This window comes from Meriones unguiculatus, chromosome X (assembly GCF_030254825.1).
Source record: "Meriones unguiculatus strain TT.TT164.6M chromosome X, Bangor_MerUng_6.1, whole genome shotgun sequence".
NCBI lineage: Eukaryota > Metazoa > Chordata > Mammalia > Rodentia > Muridae > Meriones > Meriones unguiculatus.
This window is the reverse complement of record NC_083369.1, coordinates 94,496,911-94,510,055: the sequence shown is the minus strand read 5'-3', so window position 1 is coordinate 94,510,055 and position 13,145 is coordinate 94,496,911. Positions and strand designations below refer to the sequence as shown.

Below are 13,145 nucleotides of genomic sequence, written 5' to 3'. Positions count from 1 at the left end.
CAGCAACCACATGGTGGCTCACAACCATCTTTACTGAGATCTGATGCCCTCTTCTGGTGTATAAGTGTACATGCAGATAGACCACTCATGTATGTGTGTGTATATATATGTGTGTGTGTGTGTGTGTGTGTTAAATAAATAAGCTGCCTTTAAAAAAAACTGTGTTTGTTTCTCAGTTTTCTCTTAACCTGGCTATCATACAAATAATTGAGACTCTACCATATTATTTTAATAAGCTTCACAGCACAAAAACTGATGTAGACAATTTTCCCATTGAGACTATTCCCTGTGTCCTAGTTCATGATAAAAGAGAGGCAATGAAATTATTTACACGATGAAATAATTCAGAACATCTGCAGAATGGGAAGCTTCATGTGACACCATTTCAACAGTGATTTCAGTCCACATATTTTCCAAGAATGTCACCATCCCTAAATAATAAATATTTTTTGTTGTCTAGAACTACTTTGGTTCTTCCACATTCTGAAAGAAGAGCTTTGTCTCCATATTTCACACTGGCTAGTTGAATATCTCCACCCTTTCCTTTTATGCTTGATCCTACAGCCACTACTGTTGCTGGCAATACTTTTCCTTGAGACTTTTCTGAAAGCATAATGTCACTTTGATTACAGCAGCACTCCTTTCAAGCAATACACTGTCAACAAGCAGAAGAAACTTTCCAAAAGCTTGTTCGGCTATGACTTGTTGCCATAGCTCTGGACCCTGCACTCAGGCCACTGCAAGGAGAGTCCTTGGCATTGTCTTAATTAACTGATGTGGGAGGAGACAGCCCACTGTGAGTGGCACATTTCCCTAGGCAAGGGATTTTGAACTGTTTAAGAATGAAGAAACTGAGTTAAGCACAAGAAAGCAAGCAAGGGATCATGCATGTTGTGGTGGTCTGAATGAAAATGACCCCATAGGTTCGTAGGGAGTGGAACTATTAAGAGGTGTGGCCATATTGGAGTAGGTGTATCTCACTCTTTTCCTGCTGCCTGCTGATCCAGATATAGAACTCTCAGCTACCTCCACAGCAAAATGTCTGCCTGCATGCCATCATGCTTCCCACCATGATGAACATGGATCAAACCTCTGAACTATAAGCCAGCCCCAATGAAATGTTTCCTTATAAGAGTTGCCATGGTTTTGGTGTTTCTTCACAGCGATAGACATATGCATTCTTTTTCTCTCTGGTTTTGACTGTGGATATTGACTAGCTGAAGTTTCTGCCATAATTTTCCCATAATGGTGGACTGTGACCTGGAAAAAATAGTTGAAATAACCCCCTCCCCTTATTTCCAAAACTGCTTTTTTGTCTGAGGTTGGGTTTTTTGGTTTTTGTTGTTGTTGCTGTTGTTTTTAATCACAGCAACAAAAAAGGAAAATGGAACCTCCCTAATCTTGTGTTTAGACCACAGATTCCTGGTTTGGCTTGTAAAATGTCATCACTATCATTAGATCTTTGGCCATTCTGTTTTGATCATAATTATGAACATTTTTTTTTGTCTCTTGCAGTAGATTGTAAATTTCTTAGGGACAGGGACTTTATTGATTAGGTTTGTTGAAGATGACTCAAACTTGCAGCAACTTAAATGTAGAAGTCTCTCATGTGTAAAGGTTTGAGGAGCCGGCAAGATGGCTCCAAGGGTAAAGGCACTTGCCATGCAATCCTGATAACCTGAGTTAGAGGAATCCCATGTAAAGGTGGAAAAGGAGGACTGAATCCACAGAGTTGTTCTCTGACCTCCATACACAGGCTGTGGCATACACAGCTCTCCACATCATGTTTTCAGGTATACTCATGATACATTAAGAGGGGTTTTTGTTTGTTTGTTTGTTTGTTTGTTTTTAAGCAAGGAGAGACTGGAAAAATGGCTCAGCAGGTAAGAGAGCTTGCTTACTTGACAAGTTTGAAGACCTGAGGTCAGATCCCAGTACTTACATAGAAAGCTCTATGTAGACTAGCTGTAACCCCAGGGCTGGGGGGGGGGGGTTGGGGAATCACTGGTACTTGCTGGTCGCCAGCATCACTTCAGGTTCAGTGAGAGAGACTCGGTCTCAAGGGAATATGACAGAAAGCGATACAGCAGAACACAGGACATTCTCCTCTGTCTCTGGACAAGGGAGCACAGGTGCATATAACCAACCCCTAACACACACACACACACACACACACACACACACACACACAGTCCAGATGTAAGCAGTTCCAAACAAGAATGGCCAAGGCTTCTTCCAACACTTGATTCTACATCTCAAGCTTCATAAAGTCTGTGTCCTCATGTCCCACAACAGTGCCCAGTGCTCCAGTCATCACGTCTACAGCTCAAGAAGTAAGAGATTAAAAAAAAAACAAAAACAAAAACTTATTTATTTATTTATTTATTTATATGAATGCTTGCTCTATCTACATGTACATCTGCATGTCCAAAGAGGGCATCCGATCCCAGTATAGATGGTTGTGAGCCATCATGTGGTTGCTGGGAATTGAACTCATGACCTCTTGGAGGATCGGACAGTGCTTTTAACTGCTGAGCCATCTCTCTAACCCCTGAAGAAAGAGATTTTAAAACTGGCCAAATGCTAGCTATTTCTTGAGCAGAGTTCTTAGAGGTAGTCACTTCCATTTCTTTTCAAAAAGCCTGACTTTAACTTGACGGTGATGGTTGTGTATTTAGTCTTCATTTTATTATAAGTATGTGTGTGTGTGTGTGTGTGTGTGTGTGTGTGTGTGTGTGTGTGTGTAAGTTTGGGTTTGAGTGCCATGATGCATATGGAGGTCAGAGGACAACTTTGTGGAGTCAGTTCTCTCCATCCACCTTTACGTGGACTCAAACTCAGGTCATGAGGCTTTCTCAGCAAGCGCTAAAGCATTTCACGAGCCCATAAGAAGCCTAACTTTTAATCATATGACCACTACTACCTGCAAAAGAGGCGGGGTAATATAGTCTCCCTTCTGGATGACCGTATGTCTACCTTAAAATCCGTTTCATTACTAGGTTAGAAGAGCAGGTGGTGTCCTGGGAAGAGTGCCGTGGATGGCCATGTGCATCTCCATGTCCCAGCCTGGCACAGCCTCAAGCAATGAGACACAGGGCAGTAGTGTCAATGAGAAAGCAGGACTCTGGATTTTGATCTCACCTCTGCCACTTTATTTGCTGTGCAACCCTGAGCACATCGCTCAACCTCCCTGTTTCTGTTTCAGTAGGTCTAAAATGAGAAAAACAGTAGCACTGGCCTCACAGGGTCATTGTGATGAGTAAACACCAAGATGTGTGTAGTCCCATGCTCGACAGCCACTATTGTTACCGTGGTTGTTGTTTGGTAAAGAAATGATCAGATGTGTGTGCCGGCTAGTAAGGATCTTGGGTCTCCAAGTCTCTCTCTCTCTCTCTCTCTCTCTCTCTCTCTCTCTCTCTCTCTCTCTCTCTCTTTTCCTTCAGACAGGGTCTCACTATGTAGCCTTGGCTGTCCCGGAACTCACTCTGTAGACCAGGCTGGCCTCGAACTCACAGAGATCTACCTGCCTCTGCCTCCTGAGTTGAGTACTGGGATCGAAAGCATCTAACACCACACCTGCCTGCTTGTTTTGCATGTGTGTGCTTGTTTGTGTGTGTCTGTGTGTGTGTTTAAGTCATGTTTGTTTTTTTTTTTTGGTCATGCTTTTTACTATTTTTTTATTTTATTTTATTTTATTTTATTTTATTTTATTTTATTTTATGTGTGTGTGCCTGAGCATATCTCTGTCACCTCGTGCGTGCAGGAGACTGGGGAGGTCAGAAGAGGTGTTAGGTCCCCTAGAACTGGAGTTCCAGCTGGCTGTGAGCTGTTGAAGGTGCTGGAAACTGAACTCTGCAAGAAGAACAAGTACTGCTAATTACTGAGCAATCTCCCTAGCCTCAACAACGTTTTTTATTATTTTTTTTGAGACTTTCATAGAATACATTTTTATCACATTCATTGCCCTCCCCAAACTCCTCCCAGCATTACCCCCACCTCCCTAGCCATCCATCTTCATAGTCTCTTCTGCTCCTTTTCTCTTTAAAGTCACTGGGCCCAGTTTGTTTTCCATCATTCCTCCCAGAAAGGCCTGGGGCCCTTTCTGAAGTGTAGCCTGTACACAGAGGTTATACCATTAAGGAAAACTGACTGTCCCTCTCCCGGCAGCTATTACATGCCAGTCACCACTTACCTAGGGGTAAGACTTCATGCCCACCTCCTCTCCTGCAGCTTGAGCTGGTGCAGGTCCTGTGCATACTGCCGCAATCGCTGCAAGTTCATGACAACAAAGAAACAAAACAAAGCACTGTTTTCTTGAAGCCGCCCACTACGTCTGGCTCTCACAGTCCCTCCATGACTCTGAGTCTTAAGGGAAAGGGCACTGATCATGGGTCTCTGTGCTAACTGGCATCTCCTAAAAAGACTCCCGAGCCTCGTTATCTAAGCTTAACGTACAGATTTCTTTCCCGTGCCCTCGAATTTGGACCCAAAGTGATGGATGTGACCCCCATGCCAAGTCCAGGCCTCGGCCATAGGGACCTGGCAGCTAGGGTTTCTTGTTCCCTTGGCAGCCGGCTGTCGTATAAAGAGATCTCGCTACTGTGCTGGAAAGTGAGGCATCATGGAGGGAGAAAGGCCTGGGGGATGTGAGAGGCTGAGAAGCCCACCAAGCCCTTGACTCTCTCTGTTCAGGTACTGACGGTTCCACACACTTGAGGGAATTGACCACGTTGGCTGCCCCAGCGACAGCTCCCAGGCACTGGCAGTTGTGCCGTGGGAATCAGCCCAGCTAATACTGTGTGGAACAGAACTGCCCAGTCAGCCTACGGAATTGGAAGGAACGAGCACTGTTGTTTGAAGCCATGACGTTTGGAAGTGGACTGTGGATTGTACAGCAGAGGGTTCCAAGGCCCCAGGCCTGGCCTGAGAGAAGTTCTTGGGGCCATACCTGCCCTAGTGCCAGGGCAGCCAGCTGTTGGCCCCGATCCAGGAAAAGTGAGTCGACCCTTTCAGCCCTTATTTTCTTGAATGAAAAAGGACTTGCCAATATTTGCTTCTTCCAAGGCCACGTGAGGTAAAGTCCAAGTGTGAGGAAAATCGATCCTCAGAGTTCTCTTAGAAGGCTGCTGTCTCCCCGGTCTTGCCCATTGTCATTAGTCCATCTGTGAAAGTTAATCCGATGAAGTCTCTTTCCCCTGTAGCATCCTGTTTGATTTCCGTGATGAGGGTGCTTTCCCTAACCAAGTCAATACCAGGATCACCATGAGCCCTCAAAATCTGAGGACTTCTTATTTCATGCTGGCAGGAGGGACGCACTACCTTGGACCATTTTAAAATGCAGCTTCTGAATTCTTTGTTGTACTTTCTCATCAAAGTTAGGCTTGATAGCCAAGCATGGTGGCTCACACATATAATCCCAGCACAGGAGGTGAAGCTGGAAAGATCATCTTCAAAGTTCAAGACCATCCTCTGCTACCTAGTGAGGCCAGTGTGGAGTATGTAAGACCCTATGTCAAAAACAAAACAACAGCAGCAACAACAACAACAAAAACAGATGGTAGATAGATAGACAGACAGACAGATAGATAGATTGATAGATAGAGGAATGGAGGTCTAACCAAGTTCCTGTTAGCATAGCTACTCTGGGGCCTGGGACAGGAAGACTACTTGAACCTAGGAGTTCAAGGCCAGCCTAGGCAACATAGCAAGATCCTGTCTCTTAAGAAACAAAACAGGAAAAGGAAAGACTCAAAACCTGTCTCCCTTTCAAATCTGAGTAGGTCTGCCCATGGCTGTGTTGGCCTATATGGTATGAAGTGTATAAGACAGAACGACTGCTAAGACTGTCTAGATGGAAAAGGCCATAAAGCCTCCTTCTGGGTCTCTTAAGAAAAATCTCTGGGAATAAGCTGGGACAGTAATGCTGAAACTGGAGTGCTGGGCAGACACTCCAGGCAAGGAAGCAGGCATGTGAGGGAAGCCATCTTGGACTTCTCTACACCTCAAACCCCAGGTTATCTGCCATTCAGTTGTCTCAGCCAATGTCTTGAGGAACTAAACTGCCCAGCTGAGCTCTGTCTGAATTCCTGCCTCAAACCTTCCCACTCTCCACACAATCAAATAGGGTGGTTTATATTATTGTATTTGGGGTGGTTTCTTTTTTAATATTTTATTTGTGTGCATTGGTGTTTTGCCTGCATGTATGTCTATGTGAGGGTATCAGATTCCCTCAAACTGGAGTAATAGACAGCTGTGAGCTGCCATGTGGGTGCTGGGAATTGAAACTGGGTCCTCTGGGAGAGCTTCCAGTACTCTTAACTGCTGAGCCATCTCTCTATCCCCCTGACTTTTTTTTTTTTTTGAGACAGGTTTTTTCTGTGTAGCCTTGGCTGTCCTGGACTGTGGAGAACAGGCTGACCTTGAACTCACAGAGATCTGCCTGCCTCTTGCTCCCAAGTGCTGGATTATAGGAGTGTATCACCACCCAGATTGGGGTGGTTTCTTAGGCAGTAACTAAGATGGGAAGACTATTCCAAATAAAGATATGGCGGATGTAACCACAGGTCCATGGAGTAGGCCCTGGCCTAAAAGAAGTCACAAACAAACTTTGTACAAAGTGCCAAGTTGAACTCTCAGCGAAGCTCTTCATGCCTCAGGAAGGGCAGACACCCCAGTCAGTGGGCCCAAGGAACTCAACAGAAAGACTGGGCCTTAAATCGTGTACTATGGTAAAAATAGCTTCATGTCTCCAAACCCAACTCCCCAAATGAAGACAGGTCTATAACATCCATTGGTTGGTTGATTGGTTGTTGATTAAGGCAGGGCCTTACAATATATCCCAGGCTGGCTCAGAAGTTACTGTGACTACATACTTGTAAACTTTCTGCCTTGGCTTTCTGTGTCCTGGCATCTTAAGCCTACATGGCTTTTCTTTATTAATAACAGATCTCAGCAATTTCTCCATATGCATATAGATTTATTGCATTCTTTTTAAAGATCTCCTTTGTGTGTGTGTGTGTGTGTGTGTGTGTGTGTGTGCCTGTGTCTGTGTCTGTGTCTGTGTCTGTGTTTATCTGTGCATGGGTATGTGCATATAAATGTAGGTGTCCACGGAGACCAGAAGATGCATTAGAACCCCTGGGTGGTTGTGAACATGGGTGCTGGGAACCCAACTCTGGTCTTCTGAAAGAACAGGAAGAACTCTTGACTGATGAGCCATCTCTAGCCCCCACTACATCCTTTTTTTGTTTTGTTTTGTTTTGTTTTGAGACAAGATTTCTCTGTGTAACCTTGGCACTCTTGGACTTACTCTGTAGACCAGGCTGGCCACAAACTAATGGAGATCCACCTGCCTCTGTTTCCCCGAGTGCTGGGATTAAAGGGGTGCTACATTATGCCCAGATCCCCACTACATCCTTTTAAAACTTTTTGTCCATTTCAGTTTTGAAAAAAGATAAAAAAAAACATTTCTTTTGTATGTTCATGTGTAGACACATGCATGTTAGAGCATGATCCCGGGGAGCTGGCCCATGGGTTTCTATCCGATTGTCCTGTGTCTGCTTATCATCTTAATGAAACAGTGCTGTGATTACAGATGTTTGCCACTCCTGGGGACTGAGCTCTTTCTGCATCTCCATGTGGGCTTCCTCACTGATGAGCCCCACTCAAGTGGAAGAAATAGAGAGAAAGGCCACAGCAGCCACTGCATCATGTTGGACCATTTAACTCATCATTTCCCATCCTCAGGGCCTCCTGACCCTCCCTAATTTAGGTGCTGCTGGAAGGCTGCCTTTGATGAGCCCCAGTGAACACCAGTGGCAGCAGCCCTGAACCATGCTTGGCTCAGCTCTGGGCCAATAAACACAAATCTTGCCAAACCTGAAAGTCCAGTCATGGGAGAGCTCTGAGCCAAGCTTTGGTTCCCCTCATCCAACAGCTCTAATCACATGGGCTGTTGAATAGTCAATGTTTTTTTTTCGGGGGGGGGGGGGCTTTGAACTTAATGAACCATCCAAGTGAGTCACTGTAATGTAGTTTCCTCTTCCTAATACCCAAGTCCCTTCCCCACCCCCACCCCCAGAAAAAAGAAAAAAAAAAAAAAAAAAAACTCTGCAAGGCAGAGGCTACAAAGGACCTTGTTGCCTAGCAACAGGAGTGAAGCTAATCAACACAGCTCTGAATATTAATATTTTTCCAAAACACGACTTATCCTGAAATTGTGCGGCAAATGCAAGGCCTTCCTTTCAATATAAACAGTCATTTAAAAAAAAACATCTATAATTAATTTCGTGATGTGTGCTCATTTCCTTCACTGGCGGATTAGCCTTGTTAAATAATAACCGCGAGGCCTTTGTGCAGCACATTGAATTGGAGCTTGGTAATTCTGTAGGCCTCGAAAAGTCACTGTGAGAGTGGATGGAGCCAGTGTTTAAAGAGCTTAGGTCCAGCAAAGCCTAATTCAAGGGCCTTTCTCCTCCAAATGAGTTTTCTCTTATTCTTCAACCTGACTGTAATCCGTGATGGAACCATCCTGAACCTTAGTCTCTTCATCTAGGCCACAGGGACAGTGAGACGTTAGAGTGTGTTAGTCCTTAGTGACCCTGAGGCTCTAGTCTAGGAGCCATGCGTGATGAATTAACAGCTCCTCTGTATTTTCATCTCTTCTTAAAGGTGGGCATGACAGGAAAGGAAAGAGAGAGAACAGAGATCGGGCTGGTGAGGGCTACTTATGAAGGCGGGAATGTGGCTCAGCAATGGATTGCTTGCCTAGCCTGTACTTTGCCCTGGCTTTTCTAAAGGGCATAAGGGCAGAAAAGTCCCTGGGAGGGTGGGTGGGAAGCAAGGGCTGGCTCCTCTTCTACCTGCATGCAACACTGGGGGAAGATCATATCACAGAGGGCATCTCTTCCGTTCCCTCTGAGCCACGTAGGTCCTACCCACCACAGTGAGACAGGGGGATCTCAGGAGCATAGCACCCTTTGAACTTGGTTGGAACCGGCTCCTGTAATCATGTCAAGATGGTGCCTCACAGATGTGCCAGAGATCAAGAGTCAAAGTGCTTGGATCCCAAAGGGCATGCTCCTGGTTTCTATAATCACGGCATGCGAAGGGCGATGTGGATACAAGCAGCATCTTCAGACATCTCTTTCTCTCTCTCTCTCCCTCTCTCTCTCTCTCTCTCTCTCCCTCAGCTCTCCATCCTACTGTGACATCATGAGACAGGCTCTTCCATCAAGCATCTTTGGCCAAACCAGAAAACTTCATTCATCCTCATGGCTTGTGAGGTCCCAGTTCTGGAAACTCCAATAGAGAGCATTTGAGGGGCAGAGTAGCCTTGGGCCACCAGAACCAACCGTTGTGACCGAAAACACAGAGTATTAGGGGGTGGGGGCATAGTTGGCTTTGAAATGGGATCTCATATATCCGGGGTGGCCTCAAACTGACTATGTAATAGAGGGTGAGATGACCTTGAGGTTCTGATCTTCCTGTTTCTGCCTCGCAAGTATTGGGATGACTGGCTTTTCTGTGGTACCAAGGATCAAATCCAGGGGGCTTTGTGAATCCTCAGCAAGCATTCTACCAACTGAGCTGTGCCCCCATAGGCATGCCAGATACAAGGGATACCCACTCACCTCTGGATTTCAGACACACTATTTTGAGCTTAGGTATATTCTAATGATTTCATAAGACATACTAACAAAATTGCTTGCTACCCAGGTGTGGTGCTTAAATCCTAGCACTTGGGAGGCTGAGGCCAGAAGACCATGAAGAATTCAAGGCTAGCATGGTCTACCTAGTGACTTTTTTGGGTCAGCCTGGGCTAGGGAATAAGACTCTGTCTCCAAATCGCAGGGAAAAAAAAATGTTAAAGTTGCTTTTCTAAAATTCAAATGTCGGGGAGATGGCTCAGTAGTTAAGAACACTGGCTGCTCTTCTAGAAGACCCAGGCTCAGTTCCCAGCACCCACATGGCAGCTCACAACTGTCTGCAGCCCCAGTTCCAGGGGATCTGGCATCCTCACCCATACACATAAAATAAAAATAAATAAGTTTTAAAATTTTTTTAAAAATTCAAATGTCACCAAACATGCTGTGTTTCTAGTTTCTAAAATAGGTACTCTTTCCTCCTATTGAGTGGATAGGGGAGGGCATGTGACTAAAAGGTCAGACGACCCTAGCAGGACCCTCCTGGATGTCCCTGCTCTGCAAAGAACTGTGGGCGCGCAGTTTAAAAGTTCTTGGGAGCACAGTGGAGGCCAGATAGTCCTGGAAGAGGTGGCTGGCCTGACTCAGGGAAGCCTCAAGTCTGGCTGGCACCTGGTTGCTGCTTTGAGCACAGGGTATATATAGGGAATGGGGCCTAGTTCTTCCAAGAACTAGGTGGTTCTTTGAATGGAGGTCACTCAGAAGTCATCTTGGGTAACATCTGTCCTATGCATGGGCTCCACTACAGATGGAGCCCCTCCCCCCTTTTCCAAACAGACCCTAGGCACTTCCTTCTTGGTACTGTTGCTCTTGCTTGCATTGCTGGGCACTTTTCTCTCTGTTCAACTCCCACCTATCCTTCCATACCCGGCTCCCCATCACCCTTCTCTCAAAGTCCTCCTTGATTTCTCCCAATTAAGTATTTGTATGTTGCCTTTTCTTATGGCTTACCCTTTTTATCATGGCTATGATCTTACCCCCAATTAGACTGTGAGTTCTTCAGAGGTGAGGCCCTTGGCTGGTATTTACAATAAATCCCCATGATGCCTTGCACCATGTAAACAATCGATATTTGTCAATCAATCTGTTGGTCATCTGCAGAAAAGGCAGTTATGCATATAAGCAAAATTCTCTTCCCGGGAATTTACTGCCCTTGATGAAAGAAAAGCAGATTTCTTTCTAATGGTGTGGATAGGGGTTCAGATCAAACAGGTCCCCATTAACTGAACTCCCATCTACAAAACTTGCTATTCACAAAGAAATACATACTTCTCAAATTATTTGCTTATATAAAATAGAGTTCATTCAGAGTTATTTTATGATGCTACCACTTGTGCTCAGTTGCTTTCTGATGGATTTTTTGCAATGAAAAAGGAAATTATAGAATCGTTGCCATCATGGCAGCAAGATGGCCCACTGGGTTCACAAACAAGCCTGATGATTTGAGTTTGATTCCCAGGCCCCACATGGTAGAAAGCTTGTCCTCTGACTGACACACACACACACACACACACACACACACACACACACACACACACTCTAATGGCCCTTATGTGGAGGTCAGAGGACAACTTTCCGGAGTCAATTCTGAACTTTTACTGTGTGGGTCTAGGAATCAAACTTGGGTCATCAGGCTTGGTAGAACATCCTTTGAGGCATCTCTCAGGCTGAGCCTTATTTTTAAGATTTTGGGTTTCCGAATTCCTGGGCTAGATAATGCTCAGCCATGTGCTGGAAACATTACCCATAGGGCCCCAGCTGGTATTAAATCAGAGCTATCAATCAAAGGAAGCCCCAGGTCAGGTCCGGAGATGGGACAACAGGAGCCCCTTTGATGTGAAAGTTTACAGCATTGCCACCTTGCAGATGACCCATCTTTTGATTTGAACTATGTTCAAAGAGAACATTTCAAACTTTGTACAGACTTTAGGCCAGCAACTACTTACTTCTACCCTGGCCAGAGAATCTGCCCCTCAGCCATCCTGACTTTGCCCCAACCTAGAAACCTATCCCTACTCCCTGCCTGCCCTTGCAGAAACCAAGGCTTCTGCAGACAGAAAAAAAAAAATCTGATGTGCATACAAATAGAATGAATTCCTCTCACCTTTGTCTATTGTCTGAGTTTACACGAGGACAGACACAGGTTCTCCTAGAGGCAGACCTTAAGATTTAAGTGCAAAGGCAGTGATGTCTCAATATCTGTCAGGGACTAGTTCAAGGGCACCCATGTCAGATACCCAAATTCCAGAGGCTCAAGTCCTCTGATAAAAATGGCATAGTACTTGCATAGAACTTATGAACATACACAATACTCATCCTCCTGGATAGTCTATGCTTTGGGTTTGTTTTTTGGTTGGTTGGTTGGTTGGTTGGTTGGTTGGATTTTCGTGACAGGGTTTCTCTGTGTAGCCCTGGCTGTCCTGGACTCACTTTGTAGATCAGACTGGCCTCCAACTCACAGAGATCCTCCTGCCTCTGCCTCCCTGAGTGCTGGGATTGCAGGTACGTAACAGTGTACTCAACTTATGCTTTATTTTTTTTATTCCATTATTGATTGCGTGTATATGTGCGCAGGCATGGGTGCCAGATCACATTATGGAGGTCAGGTGACAACTTGCAGGAATTGTTCTGATCTAATTCCATGTGGGTCCTGGGGATCAAACTCTGTAGTCAGCAGGATTGTCATCTAGCGCCTTTACTCGCCATCCCCCATTCTCCCTTTCAGCTCATCTCTAGATGATTTCTAAAACACAATACCATATAAACGTCATGCAAATAGTTTTTATTCTGTATTGTTTAGGAGGAAATGACAAGAAAAAGAATCTGATCATGTTCAGTACAGGCAATTGTTTTCCCAGATACGCTTGACCCTCGGTTGATTGGATCCATGCATGTGTAGCCCTCGGATGCAGAGATCTGACTGGGGTTTGCTTGGGAGGGAAATGAAACCTGGAAGGACCACTGCCAATACAGGGCCATTAACATCAAGTCATTTACATCCATGGGCAGCTCGGGAGGGGTCCCCACGAGAGAACCAACCCAAGCTGGGTGGGAAGCCTTCAACTTGCCTAATTTTCTGAGTGTGGGCCAGGGGTATGAAACAAAAGAATACAGCCCTCAGGCGAAGAGTTGCAGATGTTAACATCACCAGAGCTTTTAGGGTGAAAGCAACCCCAACAAGGCAGGCTGGGCTTGACCACCCATATTCAGTGCACCAACACAAGGCAAGGACAGTGAAAAGCAGAGAGGAGATTTATTCAGTGTGGCCACGTCAGGAAGAAGAGTAAGTAAGAGACCCAGTGACCTCAAATCCACCTTTGGAATCCTGACATAAGATTTAGCAAGAAGGCAAGAGGTATTTTTAAATAAACATTCCTGGTCAAGGCATGGTCCCACCCATCGTTGACTCATCCCCGTCTCAGGTCTGGTTTGTTCCTACAG

At 45.3% G+C, this 13,145-nt stretch overlaps 1 pseudogene; it reads right to left on the bottom strand.

Moving 5' to 3' along the window:
- Window positions 1–397: 397 nt before the first annotated feature.
- Window positions 398–13,145, bottom strand: part of LOC110563864 (10 kDa heat shock protein, mitochondrial-like) — a 46,844-nt pseudogene continuing 34,096 nt past the window's right edge.